The sequence below is a fragment of the Micrasema longulum genome, unplaced genomic scaffold, assembly GCF_059751315.1.
Source record: "Micrasema longulum isolate JH-2025_06_02 unplaced genomic scaffold, ASM5975131v1 h1tg000696l, whole genome shotgun sequence".
NCBI lineage: Eukaryota > Metazoa > Arthropoda > Insecta > Trichoptera > Brachycentridae > Micrasema > Micrasema longulum.
The window spans coordinates 270,535-291,337 of NW_028277892.1; the positions used below are offsets into that span (position 1 = coordinate 270,535).

At 32.1% G+C, this 20,803-nt stretch overlaps 1 long non-coding RNA gene across 1 annotated transcript; it reads left to right on the forward strand.

Moving 5' to 3' along the window:
- The first annotated feature begins 862 nt into the window (after nt 1-862).
- On the forward strand, nt 863-4,355 carry LOC148279594 (uncharacterized). Its single transcript, XR_015822827.1, has 2 exons — nt 863-945; nt 4,005-4,355. It is a non-coding gene; the product is annotated as an uncharacterized LOC148279594 (long non-coding RNA).
- The last annotated feature ends 16,448 nt before the right edge of the window (nt 4,356-20,803 follow it).

The following is a 20,803-nucleotide window of genomic DNA, read 5'->3' on the forward strand; positions in this document are numbered from 1 at the left end:
ACTAGTTTGCTAAACAGTTCATTTTTGGGAGTTTTTGAGACTAAGCTTTTATTATTTAAAAGGTGGGAAAATAACACATGGCAAAATACAACAGAGTGGTAAATACACATTTTAACAGATAAAGTTAGCACAATACTTGATTTTTGAGAGGGAAGTTTAAAACACAAATAAAAGATAGCTTTTGCCGACTGTGACATATATTAAGAATGAAACATTTAAAGAAATTAAAAAAGATTATCTTTAAAACTGATTTTGACGTAACATTTAAAAGAATTTAGAGGTAAATTTACAATAAAATGACAGATAAACATAATATATTATTATTACACCAAGTCTTGTCTCGATGTCCCTTATGTTTGTCAATGCTTCTTTCTTTTTTTTTTTAATGTTTTAAACTATTCTTTTATTGTAATATTTAAACCTTATAAATTGTATACATGGACAATGTCCGTTAATAAATGAATAAATAAATAAATAAGTCGATTGTAGATCGCATACGTGCAAGATGTAAAAACGATCAACACGTCATTTGAAATATTGTATTCTAGTATTAGACCTTTTGATATAAAGGTTTATTTGACTATCCGTTCTTACAGTTTAAGCTTGCGGAGATTGAATTTCTGAGATAGCCATTCTCCCCATGTAAGTTTTTACTGGAAGACATCGTTCAAATACTGGACCTTTTGCATTATTCGCATGCGACAGATACGGCAGACGAATGCAAGACTAATTATAGTAATTGTTATCTGATGTTTTCCGTTTCTTATTTTTTTATTGATATTTTTCTTATCGACAATGTTCATATTTATAAATATGCATATTTATCAGAACTTCCTTATTGTTTTTGTTCAGAACGACATATTCGGACGTGTCCAGATAACCTTTCTAAAAAATTAAAATATCGTTTGCGCTAAATTTCATAGGTGCTAAAAACGAAGTGTGTTGGTATGTTATTATTATTATTATTATCGATTCAAAACTATCGTTACAGAACAAAACATTGGCGCTGTGGTGAAAATTAAATACTTAAATTTATTTCAACAGAGAGGGAAAGAGTTTTCGTGAAGAAATTTGGGGGTCTAGGCATTTACAGGGCTTATGACCTGTCATTGGCTGGTTTAAGTGGCCACTTTACACACTGTGTAACATTCACACAGCTCTTTCACTTCACAAAAGTCAACAGATGGAAGAGTTGAGGAAATGTGGATGTTCAAACATGGGCAGAATGGTGAATGTTACACAGTGTGTAAAGTGGCCACTTAAACCAGCCAATGACAGGTCATAAGCCCTGTAAATGCCTAGACTCCCAAATTTCTTCACGAAAACTCTTTCCCTCTCTGTTGAAATAAATTTAAATATGAACAACTCCCTAGGGAGGAAATCCAGCCAGTCTGCAAGCATTTGGACATAATCAAACATTGTTGAATTACTACCTGGTAAAAGAAGAAGTATAAAAATTGGAAAATTGTTTCCAGGCGTTGCCTAGTAGGTGATTTGGTTCAGCCGGATGAATCTCACCCACGTGATAAAGGTTTCAGCTCTTTCACTTCACAAAAGTCAACAGATGGAAGAGTTGAGGAAATGTGGATGTTCAAACATGGGCAGAATGGTGAATGTTACACAGTGTGTAAAGTGGCCACTTAAACCAGCCAATGACAGGTCATAAGCCCTGTAAATGCCTAGACTCCCAAATTTCTTCACGAAAACTCTTTCCCTCTCTGTTGAAATAAATTTAAATATGAACAACTCCCTAGGGAGGAAATCCAGCCAGTCTGCAAGCATTTGGACATAATCAAACATTGTTAAAATTAAATACCTTCATATTCCTGGGTCAGTCAAAAACGAATGCCTTCTTATTTTCTTCTCCTCTAAGAAATTAAAATCTCATTAACATAGATTGAAAACCACGCTATTGATGATTAATTTGTCACTTTTCAATATAATCTCTGTCCATTTCCACAGCTTTGGTCCATCTTTTAACAATGGCGTGTATTCCATTGTGGTTAAAAGTACACACCTTTGTGTATCCCAATAGCTCAATCACAAATAACTATCGACGTACTAATAAGCGACGTGATGACAATTTTGCACCATGGTTGTTTATCGTATTCGCTATCACAATGGAACATCCGTGAACACCTTATATTAAATGTCAAAATATTTAAGTTTTGCTACGTATAATCCTGCTGCGCAATCACATATTTGAATTTCACCCCTGTAAATATGAAAAATATTCCATAACTACTATTTTTATTTATTTATTTATTATTTTTCATGCTATTTATAGCATTTACCCGGCTGTTGGCAAGCCAAATGTCAAAAAAGCAGATGCCATAATGATTGTTTGTAATTTAATTTTCACTATTTTGTATTAGATACTCCTTACTATTTTGCAAATGCAATATATTGTATTATTTTTCATAGTCAACGCCGATTTTTTGCCAATGAACTGTTTTTATTTACGAGGAAAACAAAAAACAAACCAACACGAGCGTCGACTTTGAGGTTACACAAGCGTTGACTTATGAACGCGATAGCTTAAGCATGCTCATTATTGTTCATTGTGATCGCTCAAATGCTTAGCATGTTTTTAAGCACGTCGATAGTTATTTGTAATTCAGCTACAGTTGTCGGATAAAAATCATTATACTTCCTTTAGTTAGATAGAATGCGACACAATTCATCTGTAGTTATCCGGCGGTCGATGTTGCGTGGAGTCACTGCAGTCAACGGCCTGCCACTCCTTTTTCAACAGCCAACGGTGTTTTTCTTTCAGCTTCGTAACAGTGAAGAACCTATCGTCTAACAGTGCTGAAACCCACAGTTGCATCACCGTATACGAGTACATTTTTCAGTTTTTTACACTTTCCTCCCGAATCATTAACATTCTATGACACTTTGCTCTGAAACATTGCTATCCTGTTACACTCTCCTCCCGAATTATTTGCATTCTGTGACACTTCGCTCTAAAACTCTGCTATTCCATGACACTTCAAAATCTCTCCAATCGGAGTACCGTGACACATTTACCTTCATCATCCCCATCCCGTGACACTTTAAACTGGTGTAATTATCATTTCTAGATTTTCAAGAAAAATCTCGTATAATTTACCTTTAAAATATATCGAGCCATAATCGGCAGAACAACGTAAGCGACATTTTTGACGAATTGCGTTTTTTTAAGGAAAAGTCTTCCTTATTGCCCCCTGCACAAGTGTTAAAAACATCGTAACTCTATAGAATTTACCTGCCACGTTCAGGAAAATTTATTTTTATTTATTAAAAGAAAACAACAGCCATTATAACAAAAAATACAGTATTTATAAATAAACCAAAATTATAGGCCAATTATAGTTTCTATGTATTACTCCGCATCATTCCACTCTTAAAAAAATATGCCGACGTATTATTTTTAAGTCAAGCAAAACAACGTAACCGACGACAATGCAGGCGGTTACTCTAGCTCGAACCTCTGTCAGAGTTATAGGCGAAACAGCGTTACCCTCGCGATCTTAAAAGCGGGAGGTGTTTTAAAAATTTCGCTGTCATTTTAGTATTGGCAGTAACCAACCATTATAAGTCCCATTTACCAAATTATTAAAAAATATCTACATGGAGCAAAAATTCAAAAAGACCTCCTGCACAATTCACTATTTGTCGCTTACTTTGTTTTGCCGATTATGGCAGGATAATATTAAAACAGAATATTAACTGTAATTTAATTTTAGTTTTAGTAAATGTTAAAATCGTTAACTATCGAAGTATAATTTTAAATATTTGGTGTATGTTTAATAAATTTCTCCGTCCGTGTTTATAAACGGTCTAATATTTATATTTACTTGACCTTTTTTGCTAGGCCAAGTAATAATGCAAGAAAAAAGATAATTTTACTGTTTAATGAAAAGTGTGACTCTTATATTGATAACAACAGATCATTGCGCCAAACTTATTGTGTACTTGTATTAATAAAAGCGTGTATATATATATTTTTTTTAATTTTCCAGTGAAATTTCATTCAAAATGAGGAAGTCTTTCTGGAGAATTGCTTTGCTGTGTGTGCTGGCTATAATTTGCTCTGTGAATTGTCAAGGGAATGAACCGCAGGCGCAGCTTAGGATAGTACGAACAAGGAACTTGAAATGTCCGATAGGACAAGTACGAGTGGGAGACGTGTGCAAAGCAAGGATGAAACTTTTTAGATGGAAAAATGGATGGAGAGGCTTCAAAACACATTTCAGACAATAAAATAATTATTATCAATTAAAATTTGTTATTATTTTGTCCGTGTTTAGGCGAAAAAAATGTTAAAACTCTAAATGAAACTTAACTGAACTTAAACTTAAAAATTGTTAAACACATTTCAGTCAATAAAATAACCCTTTTTTGTTTATAAATTTGTATAAACCACTTTAATTTTTTTCATTACACTTCGACCGGTTTCGAAGTTACAACCTCATCGTCAGGAATTTAACTAACTTATAATTACACGCGTTGCTATTTATATAATAAAATATTATATAAACAGTTAAAGCCCAAAAGAGAAGAAAAGAAAAAAAAAGTACAGTTTACATTTTATTGACTATGTTCCCTTTGCGACCTCCCTCACTCCACTTACCCACTGAGACCCGCGTCTGTTAACACCTCTTAGCCGAGTGATGTCTTCCCATATATTAAATCTTAGACTTAATTATTGTAACTTCCACTTATGTGCTAAATTTTAAGAAATAAATTCTACATAACATCCTTTCCCTCATTGGTCATGTTTTCATATCTATACTTTAGATAACTATCCATTTATATGCTAACACCTTAAGTAAGCGAAATAAAACCCCCCTGTTCTAAGTTTCATTGATTAATTAGTTCGTTTTTGTTTAAATTCTATGACATTGGAAACAATATTCTGTGTTTACTATAATTTTTATAAGATATGGATTAGTCGTCAACAAAAATGCGTTGAAAAATCTGGTGATTATGTTGAAAAACAGTTAAAAAAATAATAAAATATATATCCAAATATTAATACTATTATTATATTATTATTATTATTATTATTTTTGCACCACAACAGGCCAGGAGACCCAATTACAGTGGTGAATTACATCACAGAACACCCAGGCTTGAGAAAAATCACATTTTAATTTTTGTGTTCTCACCGGGAATCGAACCCGGAACCATCCGTGCGTGAGTCAAGCGTTTTGACCACTACACCACGGAGGCCGCCGGATATACTAATATATTCCCATCCATAAGATGTTATACATCTCTTTTGTTATATGTTGATATTAACAATTCCTTGGGTTGTTGAATCCAGTCATTGTCAACAAAAATTTGTACAAACTCAAAACATTGTCAATGACAGAGTATTGCGATAGATTTGCGGTTTATGGGAAGGCAATCACCATCAGCAGAACTCGCGCTAGAGAACTTGTTACGTCACAGGCGGAGTAATTTCAAAATTTCCAAAATTTAAAACCATAGCCCCGATTGATAATACGCTAGGGTAAGAATATTTTTTTTTATTTTCCACTTTGTTTGATAGTCTATTAACAAATAAAAATAAAATAAAATAAAACAACTGAAATTTTTCATTACTGCGAATTACAGCACCGAAATTATTACAGCCTAAATTAACATTTAAAATGTGCGTTTTAAAACACACTTTTTTATCTTATATTTAGTTTCTATACTAAAATCTTATTTTATCTTTAATTCTTAATATTTTATATATTTTTGACACTGGTGCAATAATATTTACACCCATGTCCACCCTAATTCCATTATAGCACCCACTCACCCACCCTCTCACACACTTACACTCACACAAACACATTAGCATGTATATTTCATGTATTTCTGTGGAAATCTGTATTGGTTTTATTCTCTGCATATTTTATTTGTTATATTTTTTTACACATATTACTGTTGATATCCCTAATAAATAAAATAAAAATAAAAACAAAATCACCTTGCATGTTTGTGTTCTCTCCGGGAATCGAACCCGGAATCTTCAATGCGTGAGTCAAATGTCTTAGCCATTACATGATGGAGGCCATTTATTATTTTGCTATTTGACTATCCATATTTCTTGGCTGTTGACCTTGCAAATGAGCAGACCTCCATATTTACTTCTCGAAAGGTTTCTTCATCTCTGTTAAGCTATCTGTAAATGTATTAGGTAAGTTGTGGATTACCAATGTGTGTTACTGCAACAGGTATGAATGTAGGCACTTTACATCATTGAGAGCACGGATGTGGGTGATTTTATAACTTATCAAAGGCCTTGATCTTGTGGAGAAATTCTTCGCTGGCCTCTGGACACCTCACTGGTAAAAACTGCACTGCACAATTACATATAACACACGTCATCAGGGGCGTACCGTAACCGCAAGACGACAATAATATTTATGTGTAACGAAATGAAAGTACAAAACCTGCTCCAACATCACATACTACAAATACCAATAAAAACATGTAAAATGGATTTAGAAAAATTAATTGTGTTTTTAAAATCAATTGTGAATATCGTGGAGAAATGTTTTCATGCATAGTTTATAAAATAAAATTGTTAAAAAATATGTCCTTGCAAAAACGCGAGATGTTTAGCCTTGAGAATAGTGAAATATTACACACTACAAATGCCGATAAATACCTGTGAAATTAATTTAGTTTTCAAAATCATTAAAAAAAAAACATTTCGTTATCCAAGTGACTTGCTCTTCAAAGAATTCAGAGTACTGAATATTATTCAACAGTATATATTGAGAACGGTAGTGGTTACACACATAAAGACAGACATTTACCCAAGCGTCAACCACAACCATAATACAAGATACTCTAATAGGGATCTGATACTAGGTGAAGGGGTCAACACTGTTCTGGCATCGAGACAACACTATAACGTAGGCAAAAAGGTCCATAACCTTTTGCCAGAATCGTGGAAAGACGGGAGTGTTGTCAAGTTACGGAAGGTGTTGACCTCGCTCTTTCATGACATTGGTCGTAGGGAGTCAGAAAAGTTGATGCATGCCACGGATTGGAGAACCTTACTGGATGTCAAAAATAAAATATAAAAAATAAGGAATAATTTTAAAAATATATATTTATAGATGACAAGCATGAAGTTTCGCATAAATAAATTGTCTATGTTTTTATGAATGTATGTATGTGTATGCGCATGGGTGTATGTACGTGTGTGTGTATGTACATGTGTATATATGTGTATGTCTGTATGTATATGAATCAAAATGTGTATCCGAATAAGTTTATATTTTGTTTGTCTGTGCTCTATATTAATTTGTTAACTATTATAATATATTAAAATGTAATTGCCTAGCATGGAACGGGGTATGTACCCTTGTTAGCCGGGCAAAGTGAACATGGAATTGTATTTTGATAAAGAGTGTGAATAAATAAATAAATAAATAAAATAAAAAATTTAAAAAATTTGGATATTCTGAAGAAATGTTTGACCTTTACAGTTGTGACGTCAAGATTTGTGACAATGTTCTTAACAAATTTAAATGGTCGGGAACAAATACACAGGAATCTTGACGTATTAAGGGATTGGCCTTTGTAATGTCAGTTTTTGCGGGTATTCAAAATTACAAATTTAAAAATGTTTTTTTTGCTACTAATAATTAGAATATGTTTTTTTTTACTTCACCGAATTTCATTAACCTTTATTACCTGATTAAAAAATCTGATATTTCCATATTGTGACGCCGAAATTCGTGAAGATGTTCTAATTTAATTTAAACAATCACAAACAAAGCTCGAAATTTAACCGAATCGTGACGCATTAGGTGCGCGGTCAATGCAATTAATTGTTTCGTGGGAACAAAAAAATGTTTTTTTACTCGACAGTATTTCATCAATTAAAAAATGGGTAATATCTTTATTCCAAAATTAATAACAGCACAATTATTATACTTGGAGGATATTTTTTTAAAAATGAGTAAAGGAAATAAAAAGTACAATCAGGGTACATACATTCGTATCAATGCAGTCAAGAATACAAAACATTTTAGAAATAAGTTTAAAATTATTTAATGGTTATTTTTTACATAACCTCACAGCACTTTTTTTTTATCGAGCAAATGCAGTCTTGCTGTTTTTTACTTTGAAATTGTTAATGTTAATATACGTTAATATCCACTCACATCTACGAAAAGTTGCTTGGTGGGATTTTTTATTTACTAGTTATGTTTCTTTTTATTTATTACTATTATTATTTTATTTGTGATTATTTTTTTATTTTTTAAAAGTGGCAGTTGTTTTCGTTAATAAATTTCTAAATAAATATATCTTATTTATTTATTTAACTCTTGTACAATTTAACACAGAGCGGGCAATTTCTTCCTGCCTACCCAAACCGTTCAGTTTGAGAAAATTAAAAGTACATATTATGCAAAAAGTATATACAAAAATTAACTAAAAGTTTACATTTTACTATGAACAGAGGAGAGGAGAGAAGAGGAGGGTGATGGGAAAGAAAGAAAAAGGAGAGAGGAACTCAAACATTTAGATTTCACTTTTTTTTTCGACAACATTTCAATCTCGAAATATGATTGTAAATCGATATTTTGGTTTAAGATAAACCAAAATCTTAAGTCTGGTCATGTCAAAAGCAGACAGAACCGAAGGGCATGTATGACAAGATGTATGAATGTGGAAGAGGCTAGGATTGTATGCCAGGATAGACGTGTGTGGCGGTCCATTCTCTCTGCCTACCCCTACGGGGAAATGGCGTGATGGTAATAGTAGTAGTAGTAGTAGTAGTAGTAATCGATATTTCAAATATAATAAGTAATTAATTAGTTTATTGTTAAGTGTCTTCGGCACGGATAATACCAATGAGGTAAAATTATTTTTATTGTTAATCATTGTATGTAGTGTGGAAAAAAAAATCATAAAATCGGTTTTGACAAGTTGTTTATTTATTTATTTTGTTCATTAACGCCCAAAGTGCATTTACATACAAGGAAATAATACATGCTAATATACTTAAAAACAAAACACAAAATTTACAGAAAAAGATGTGAAATTAAATATATAAAAAAGTTATACAAAGTAAAAAAAATAATAATAAAGGTAAACAAGAAAAGACAGTAAGCATATGAACAAAAAATGCACAGGTATAATTTAATGTAATAAATTCTGTTAAGAAAATAAAGTAAATAAAGCGTTACAGTACGCAAGAAATAAAATATGAGTATAATTAATAATTGAGCTAGCATATTATCGAGAAAAAATAGTAAATAAAAAAATATATGAAATGCGTATTTGCTAATACTTTAATGCAATTGGATATTATAGCAAATTAAAAACAAGTATAGGATAATAAAAATAAACAGGTAAATATTTTTTTAATTTATAGATTTGAATTGTCAATAAGAGTTTGACAAGCAGCTACAAATAAACGTAATATTATGGACTTTTAAGATAATAAAGTATTGGACCGAATGTCTGCAGCCATTCCATAAGTTTTACTTAACCTAGTTTCAATGAGTTGTTATGTTAGTTGGAAGAAGTACTGAAGCAATGAAACAATAAAGTCCACCTAGTGTTGACAGCAGGTACTCTAAAATTGATCAATTCAAGTATTATATTCAAGTGTTATATTATACCATAAAACATTTGAATTGTAATATTGTACCTGTCATATAAAATCCCTCTGAGCGTATATAATAAATTAAATAAAAGAAAATTTAAAAAAATATACATCATCTTTACTCATATATTTTAAAATAAAAATACTAATTTAAAACTCTGTACATTTTGAAATTTTAGGAATATTTCCAAAAAAATAATTGAAAAAACATAGTTATTGTAAGACCTCACTTCTCATAGTAAATACAGAGTGTTCTTTAAACCCTGTCACATCCGAAACCACGATGATCAGTATGAGCATATAAGACATATTGGCACATTAAAATTTTTTTTTAGAACGAATATTTAAAAAAAAAATATTTAAAAAAACAAATGGTTGCTAACTTCTGCAGGAGAGAAACGAAGAAGGGAGAGGAGGGAGTCAGACACACCGCTAACAACGCGGCCACGCAGAAGTAAGCAACCATTTGTTATTTTTAATATTTTATTTTTACAAATTTTCTTCGTTCTAAATATTTTTTCAAATATGCCAACATGTCTTCTTGCCCATACTGATCATAGTGGTTTCGGGTGTGACAGGGTTTAAAGAACACCCTGTATATACAAAATTATAGCTTTTATTACGTAATAGAAACGTTTTCAAAGTATAAATATAAAGGTAATCGAAATATTTTGTTTTTTCTAAATAAACCGATTTTAAAAATCTCGAAATAATACGGAGAAAAATTTAAGAGACGGAAAAAATCCAAGGGCCAGTGTAGGTACTTATAAAAAGAATCAACGGTTTTCGTCCGTACGACATACTTTGTCAAGAATTGAAACTGGGACCTCAAAGCATGATAGGCAAACGCTCTATTCATTTTACCACGAGACGCCTCTGCCTAAGATACCATAAACCAGTTGTACTAGCTAGAGCTGTGAGAAGCTCTCATCTTGTTATACTGTAAAAATAATGGCAATCTCTTTAAAGCTGAGTGTTAATTAAATGTTTTTAGTTTCATAAGCTTTCACGCAGTTAAAGGGAAAGTTAAGCTCATTAAGCTTTCAAGGTTCATTCCAAAAGCACAAAAAACACTTGACGCTAAGAATCTACATTAAAATTATTTTTTCAACGGAGGCCTTGCTTGCAGTACGAATGATGACATGCGTTCAAAAGGCCAGTTCCAAGGCCAATTCGCCCAAACCAATATTGAATCAACTTCACCGCAAATAGATAGTTTATTTTACGTTTTTTTTCTTTTATAGTGCGTTAATAAAATAAATATTAAAGGTTTACACAAATTAAATAAAAACGTAAGTACGTAGTGTTTAAAACTGTCCAAACGCTTTGTTTATTATCTCTGTATATCAAAAAAAAATATTTAAAAAAATATACTTTTAAGTGACCTCGGCACGGGTAATCCCAGAAACGTCATATTATTTTTATTTTTTATCATTGCTTATAATGGAACAAAGTAATAAATAAATAAATAAAAAAAATTGTGAATTGATTTAAAATATTTTTATTAACAAATTACAACAGATGGAGAACATTTTAGAGAATGAAATATGGAAGTCTAGGCATTTACAGGGTTTATGACTTGTTATTGGCTGGTTTTAGTGGAAACTTTACACTCTGTGTAACATTAACTATTTTGCCCATATATGAACATCCACATTGATTTAATTCTTCCATCTGTTGATTTCAGAGAAGTTCCTTTTCGAAAATGTTTTTCCTCTCTGTTGTAACAAATCTACATCTTAATAATATCCTAGGGAGGAAATCCAGCCTGTCTACAAACATTTGGGTTTAATGAAAACGTTGTTGAATTTCTTTTATTTTAAATTTAAAGTGAATTATGAATTTATTCAAGAATCAAGTAAATAAATATTTCACCGGTTGCAAAATAATCATGTGCTGTTCCTCGATCAACACAGCACAAACTATGGCTTGAATGCACCGATGTCCCGATTGGGTCGTTTTGTAATCTCGAGACAAGATCTAGACTTTTTTGGTGTAAGTGTTTGTAGATTTAAAAAATCACAAAGATAGACCGGATTTTGTCTTGAGGTAGTAATTTTGTCTAACGGTAGTAATATTTTATTTTATGAGTAACTGTATTTATTATAAAAAAATGTATTTACCATCGCTAGAATGGACTGCATAAGTCCGTCAAATAAATAAATAATCACGTTTAAATTTATTTTAACAGAGAGAGTAAACATTTTTGAGGAGGGAATATGGAAGTCTAGGCATTTACGGGGCTCATGACCTGTCATTGGTTAGTTTGAGTGGCCACTTTGCAAACTGTGTAACATTCACCATTCTGCCCATGTTTGAACATCCACATTTCCTCAACTCTTCCACCTGTTGACTTCTGTTGAAATAAATTTAAATATGAATAACTCCCCGGGGAGGAAATCCAGCCAGTCTGCAAGCATTTGGACATACTCAATCATTGTTTAATAATCACGTTTTTACACGGCTCCGGGATACAAAGCACAAAAAAAGGAGTAGGGCCCTGTTTATGTGCGGACATTGCAATGCGCAATGTGGCTCTCCATAAAGGCCAATGTTGGCAAAACTATCATACTAAAATGACTTATTTAATTATTTCTATTAAATAAGAGAAGTTTCAATTGATTTAAGCAAGTATTTTCATAACTATGACACTTTTAAGAAACCCTTCACAAAGTATGAAATTTCACAAAAATGGGCCGGGCACAGGATAAATTCCATGTGTAAGTATTTGGGCGGCACTCAAAGTGTCAATGAGGGAATGTACAAAAAGGTGCTACTTTTTATTTTGTATGTAAAAGTGCAGGAATTCTTTACAGTAATTAGCAAAAACTTCGCTTTGTTTCTTGACCATTCGCTCATGTGTAGAAAATCCAGTACAAAAGTGAAGACGACCCTAAGTGGGTTAGTAGTCCGAATGCTGGCAATGTGTGGTAGGTTCGTGTATGTTACGAGTGGTATCAGACTTCGACATATAATGCTGATATATTTATTTATTTATTTAAACACTTTAGATACAACAATGGTTGAGTATGTCCAAATGCCTGCAGACTGGCAGGATCTCCTCCCTAGGGAGTTATTCATATTTAAATGTATTGCAACAGAGAGGTAAAACATTGTTGAGAAGGGAATATGGAAGTCTAGTCATTTACAGGACTAATGACCTGTCATTTGCTGGTTTAAGTGGCCACTTTACACACTGTGTAACATTCACCATTCTGCCCATGTTTAAACATCCACATTTCCTCAACTCTTCCACCTGTTGATTTTTGTGAAGTAAAGGAGCTGAAACCTTTATTAGATCATTTTAGAGAAGGGAATATAGAAGTCTAGGCGTCTACAGGGCTTATGACCTGTCGTTGGCTGGTTTAACTGGCCACTTTACACACAAAATTTGGACGAACTCAAAACATTGTTAATAAATTCACCTGGTCCAAGAAGAAATACAAAAATTTAAAACAGTTTTCAGGCGTTTCCTAGCATGCGGGTGAAATAATTCAACCAGATGAATCTCATCCATATCAATAAAGGCTTCAGCTCTTTTACTTCACAGACATCAACAGATGGAAGAATTAAAGAGTACAAACATGTGTTAAAATATGGCAGAATGGTAAATGTTACACAGTGTGTAAAGTGGGACTTTTTTCGGGAAGACAACAAGAAAGTCTAGGAATTTACAGGGTTTATGACCTGGTATTGGCTCGTTTAAGTGGCTACATTGTATACTGTGTAAAATGCATAATTCTGCCTTCCAAACTCCAAAACCATTTTCAGGCATTGCCTAGTAGGTGAAATAATTCAGCAAATGAATCTTACACACATAGAAACAGGTTTTAGCTCTTTTACTTCGCAAAAGTCAACAGTTGGAAAATTTGTGGAATCGTGGATGTGCAAACATAGGCAGAATGGTGAATGTTATACAGTGTGTGTGGAACCATTCACCACTTCCAACTTCCATCTTCTCTTCAAACAAACTTAAGTCTAAATTAACGCATTACTAACGCACTTACAAGTACATTTTCCTCAATTACTAATATTTTTATTTATTTAAAACTTCAAGTACAAATAATAAGTACTTCGGCGGACTTATTGCTAAAAGCAATATCTTTCAGCCAACCAAAAAACGGATTGTTAAAAAAAAGAGATCGGTCAAAATTTTGAACTAAAAAAATCAATATATACCAAAAGATAGGTACGTACTGGTTGTTAAACTAAAGCTGGCGCATTCGCAAAGCTCACACGAACGCATTTAAAATCTGCAGGATGTTTATTAAAAATAAGGTTATTTTAAATTTTACCAAAAAATACCTTAAGTGTGTATAAATATTTTCTCCTGTACAATTTGTACTTTGCATTTAAATTACACTGTACTAATTATTATTATTAAAATTAACACAAAATATTCAATAAAAAACATGCTTGTTTAAAAATAAAAAAATTACATGTCATTTAATATATCAAGACTATTAAAATATGTATTCTGTACATAAAAAATATTTTTTCGTAAGTTTTGCGAAAGCGCCAGCACTAGATAATCAACCTATACATGATTTGATTACATGAAAATATATATTTATAAACCAGTGTTTTCAATCCACATCTTAATATATACATCGAATACATATTTTGATATTTTTACTATTAAGAATCGCAGCGAAATTCAGACGAATGCAGAAGCACTTTGTGCATCTGTTATAACCATATCATTAGCAACTAACAAAGCAATAGTTGTCTATGTCACGCTCGTAAGCGCGTCTAAGCGCGAGCGAGACAGATTATTTTCATAATGCGTATGCCGTGCGATGTAATCCCATAGGCATATTCACAGATACTACACAATGCGGTTGTGTAAGTATTGCGAACGCGCCAGCTTTAAAAAATCCACCAGTACATAAAATAAAAAAAACCTAATTGATTAAAAATAACCGTATAAAGTAATAAAGAAAACAAAGTATCAAAATATATTTTGTCCCGATAAACTATTCAATAATAGTTTGTCATCTGGTGCTCAGACATTAGTTTCAATTGATAATCAAATAAAAAGAGTACAGACATAATACTTTATAAAATAATAAAAATATAAATAGTTTAATTTTTTTTTTTTTATAGTAAGAAAATAGAGTAAAATAATACAATTAAAATTAAAGAATAGCAATTTACTTGAATATGTTTTTAACATAAGAAAAAAATTAAACACATACATCAATAGTGTGAGCTCATAAATGTAATCAAAACAAGATAAAAAATAAAACAAAGTAAATCGAAAATTTCAATTCATATCTACATAAAAAAATAAAAATAATAAGAAAATTAAAAGTACCTATTGGAATTAAGATAAAAAAAATGTAAATAAAATATTTAAAAAAAAGAGCAGGTTAACCTAAGAAAACAGCAAAAATGTATTCAACGAGAGATAAAAAAAAATGTTTTAAATAAATAATAAATCAATATAGGAACGTTCTGACTACTAACCACTTGACTATGACATGTTTTCATGTCAAGTGGCAACATATTAAATATTTTTGGAACAATATAATCCAACGTACGTTGTCCATATTTATTTTTAAATTTTGGTTCAACAAGGCCATCAACAGATGTAAATCTTGTTAGATAGCTGTGTTCTAGTTTATTTTTATATATCGAGCTGAATATCTATTTTTTAAATTGGAGATAAGGCTTGCACATATTAATTTTAATAAAATCAAAAAAGTAGTAAAAAGTAATTATGTTATGCCTGTTAAATGATGAAAAATGTGGGATCAGATAGTGTGTTTGGAAGGAGAGAGAAAGAATGACCAGGGAAAGAAAAACGGGATAAAAATACATATTACAAAAAAATATATATAAATATCTTCCGAATAATATTAATAAATAGTGTTACAATCGATTTTAGTGGCTTATTATATACTTTTACGGCCATGCAAATGGGTCCTCTTTGAATAAATGAGTTTTTTGCCGATGGAATTTCGAGTTTATTTTTATTTCTAGTGTCTTTTTTCCGAGAGTGTCTTTTCCTAAACATTCTGATCTTAATTTCACAAGAAGACAAGATTGCGCAATGCAAGTAAAACCATAGCAATTCGGATTGATAAGTGCCAGACGTTATTCGGAAATGCGGAAATCCGGATAATTAAGATACCTTTTTATTGCTTTTGAAATGATAAAGCAAATTGGAATCACATTAAAAACTTACATTAATCTTATTAAATATTTATACTCGTAAATAGTTGCTTACCGACTTTTCTGTGTATACAGGTTTAAATAATGACTTTAATATAGATACAAAAGTTAAAATTTCACAAATAAATCATAAAGGGTTAAAAGTAAATAATATGAAAATATTTCACACTAAGAAAACTTATATAAAACATGTATTATAAAAATAATGTTCCTTTGATCAATAAATCAAACAACCTTTCAATATAGCCCATTATACGATGTGCCATTGTAATCATTTATCATTATCATTTATTTATTCATATATATGTACATTACAAAATAAAATATCTTAATTCATACATATATAAATAATTAAGTAAAATTAGGTATATATAAAAAAAACACATTAGTTTACATAATATACAAAGAATAATATGTTAAAAAAGTAACGAAAAACTCCCTCAGAGACGTTAAAAATGTCAATGTCCAAAGTGATATTGTTCAACATAGAGATAGCCCTTCCAACAGGCATAACCATTGGCAGGTTGGTCCTGTATATTGGAATGTGAAACAGTCTATGTTGACGCTGTCTAAGGTAATTATCAGGAACATAAAAGCTAATGCTCCGCATAATTTCAATTGTTATGGTCACCTTAAACCTATTAAACTCACGCCCCTTCCTCTTTTTCCAACTATTTCTCCCACAATATAAATATTTTCATAACCTAATCAGTGCACGAAACGGTTGCTCATTAGAATGTATGTCGTGTTTGTTTTATATTTTTGTTCAAAGACTATGGTGAAGGTGTATTGTGGATTTTGCATGTTGGTTAATTTGGTGTCCTGATGAAGAGACGTGCACGTCTTGAAACCGGTAGACATAGAAAAGTCATTATATACAAATTTAATAACAATTAGTTAATTGTTTAACCACAAAGTGAATGCTTTAAATATTCATAATAAAAACTTACCCGCTTGAACATGTCCATTAATTGATTTGACGAATATTTGTTATTCCAACATCTCCTTTTTTCCTGATAACAATTCGTATATTTAACCATCCGGACGACTGGACTTCGGATAAACGGAGTTCTAGTGTTGTCTACTTGACAATGATAATAAATTAAATATTCGACTACGTGTTTCCGGGTAATCAGCAGTGACAATTTCTACACTCATTTTTTTTATAGCATCCTGGGCATTGGTAGATGCTGTATCAAAGATCTTGAAGTGGTGAAAAAACCAAAAGTGGTTCGGCAAATAACGCACAGAATATTTATTACTGAGACCCTAAATATTGTATTGTTAAGAAGGGGACAGTAAGCCATCGTGTTTTTCGAGTCCCAAAATTAAAATAATAAAAATAAAAATATACGCTACTATATAAATAAAATATAAATATATGGGCTACGTACCAGTAAGAATTTCTCTCCGCGCTGAAGATGCTACGCCTAGCGTATAATATACTCGTATTGACACATTGGAAAGCTACCATCCGTCTTGAACGTGACTATTGGCCAGGGGCGAGTCATAACACTACATGTGGGTAGGTACTAACAAGTGAGCAACAACCGGCCATTAAGTTAAATATCACTTTTTTTACAATTATGAAATAATTTAGGTCTATGGCATAGAATTAAGAATAGTCCAGAAACCGCATAAAAGAGTAGTTTTACGTTTTGACCCATTAGTTTCTTTGTCGACGTCTCTCAATACGCATTTTCCGAGTTAAATTACAACGCCGTGTTGTGTTATTTTAAAGTGTAGAAATACTGCTGAAATAATAAAAAAAAATCAGGATGGGATCACATTTCATGTGTAAGTAGCAAATGCATGTGTAAGTAGCAAATGCATTAGTGTCAAATTGTTGAAGAAAACAAAATGAATATTTTGTTTGTGCTGCCAGAGTAATCAAATTGTTTACGCTACTTTGCTCATGTAATGAGAGAACTAATAAAAATTGAACCTCTAGGATTAAACAACGCCGTGGTGGGCATTTGACCGACATTATCTTTAAAACATCAAATATTATTTAACATGACCTGAAAATATCCGTTTTATGTAAAATAAAATTTGTTTTATTTTTTAGATTCAAAGTTCATCAATTCAATTCCTCTTATTAAATGGCCCTTTACTTATCTACTCTGTTGTGTCAATCAATGTTTCCGAGTGTACAATAAATTTCTAGATAAATCAACAAAGTTTTTTTTTTAAACATTATTATCTAACATTTCTGGAACGATTATATTTTTCGCGATTTGGCAACATTGCGCGCCGACTTCTCACGTGCGTGTGGTAAAAAAGGGAGAAAGTGGGGAGTTTTTGACACAATCTATGCTTTCCAGTAAAAAAATATTTTTTTGTAGTTTTTACTACTTTTAAATGTTGAATTCCCGTGCAAAGGCTTCATTGCATTGGCTCACTACATTGGCTACTGTGAGGTTCATTGTCCAAAATCGATGACACACACGCGCCTTAACATTTCACCTGAAACAGTGTGATGACCGAAGAAAGCAATGTCATCATTTTCTATAGAATCAAACACAACATAAAATGCTCCAGCAGTATTGCACATAAATCGGGAGCATCGTTCTGCAGTACATTCACATCGTCCCTACCATGAATAAATGAACTAGAAAGGAACGTGGTCTATAAAGAGACCACAGAACGCAGTCAGCGCCAGTCAGTTAGCCCAACAAGTTCAGTCATTTAGCCCAGTTCAATCAGTCACTCAGTTACAACCTAATTCCTACACGCCCCCTTTATGTTGCAGGAGGACATAAGTCTCATTAGCGGTGCCCACAAACACGGAAAAATTACTCGTTGCCGAAAAAGAAAAGCTGCCCTAAAGAGCTCTTTCTAATCTGGTAGCCTTAGCATCTTTGTGCCGAAAGAAGTTATTCCAGAAGTTCATAATATGCACTCCATTGGATTAAAAAAAGAGGGAAGTGAACTCTTCACTGACTGCGATTAAATTTCATTTGATAAGGGCATATTTGTAGGTATAGCCGTCTGGTTGCGAATTATGTAGGTATGCATTGGTCAAGTACTGTCACAACTTCTACATCCTTAGTACCCACAACCACAGTTCACTTTCCACCTCAGTATTCTTTGGTCATCCGCCACATTAAGACATCGTGTCGTAAATTGCACGTTTATTTCGTTAAACGTGTGCCGCATCATAAACTTTGTTTCTACCAACCACCAGTGTTGAGCTCCTGATAGAAGGCCTGCCGTACAAGTGTTGTGTCATCAGCAAACCGCATGTTTGAAATTTTTCTGCCTCCAATAATGAACCCAGCCTCTCGGCCATCTAAAAATTTCCTTATTATATACTTTTCATTTAAATTGAAAAGGCCAGGGAAAAGTATGCATTCTTAGCGAACGCATTTGAACCAGAAATCTATTAGATAGTGCATTATTAAATCTGATTAGAGCAGAACTCTTTGTATAGAGGCTATTTAATAGATGTATCAGGTATTGGAGGACTCTCATTTCATTCAGAACGTTCCGCAATTCACTCCACTTGACACAATCGAAGACTTTACTGTAGTCTTTAAAGCAAGCTATAAAAGGAGTATTGAACTCTCTACTTTTCTTAATTATCTACCTCATATTTAGAATCTATTCCCTCGTCCCTCTACCACTTACAAAAACAGCCTGCTCTGATGGTATTTGCCAAATGTTTCAGTTATTATTCAGAATGTGCAAGAATACTTTTCACAAGCAAATATAATCCTTTCAGGCATTGTACATAACAGAGGGAATTAGAATTTAGTAGGCTGTATGGAAATCGTTACTCACTTTTAAAGTTCTTCCGATTGTTTCCTATATGGAGCACTTCAGTATTGCTGTAGCACGGATACCGATATCGTGTAGATGATGATGAACTGTATAATTTAACCTGTTTATACAACACTAACTTCGATTTGTACGAAATATGCTGACGATAAAGATTTATCAGAGAGACAACAAGAGATCTGAGAGATCCTATTTCGTGCGCTTTCATCCTTCCTCTACCAGTTCCATTTTTCACTTTCATACAGTGTCGGGACTAAAACTTTATTGTGCGCTTCCAGTCTAATTTCGACTTTATCAATTAACATAAATTTGTATAAGGCGCTTTGCATTGAATGTAATTTAAATTCTCCGTGTAATTCATTAACACGGTATATTATTTATGTGAAATAATCGTCGTAATTATCCAACCAATTAAACGCCGAGCCGTTTATATCCATGAATAAAATAATTTGATTTCAATCAATGTTAATTAAATTCCTGAGAAATAAATTGTGCAAACTTAATTTATATTAACCAAACGAATAATTATTTATGTCTTGTGATAGTCACCCATTGTTATAAGTTTTTAGAAACAATTCGCGATAAATTTACAATGCTAAAATTGCAACCGAGAAATTAAATAAAACAGATTTCTCCATTTTGACTGAGAAAATATTGCGCACTAAACATCTCACGCAATATTTTGCCATTAAGTATTATTTATGGGATCAAGAAAAGAATTAGAGTAATGAAACAAAGACAATCTTAATCTTAAAAATGTATTGATTGATTGATTTCACTGTAATATAATATAAAATTGATGAGTCCTCTCTGCGGGGTCCTGTTTGCATATTATCAATTCAGTTGTGGTTACTTTTATTTGATACGACTAATACACAATATTTATTTAAACGCACGCATAATACGAGAAAAATTTAAAATTGAATTTGAATGTAAAAAAAATGTTCAAATAAAAATACGCAGTAATTAGAGTAAAATGAAAATATCCTCTCTGAGCTTTCTTTCAGGAACATAAAGTATGTCGATTTCAGATCGATAAAAAAAGGCTCGCCTATAGTCTGTATTAAATGCCGCAGCGAGCCATATTTTTGGAAACTCTAAGTTCAATAATATCACTCCACTACTTCGGGAATTACACTGGCTACGATTTTTACAGAGGGTGGGATACAAACTCTGTTGGCTTATTCTTATTTTATTTTTATTTATTTAGGAAAAACAACAGTTGTTATAAAAAAT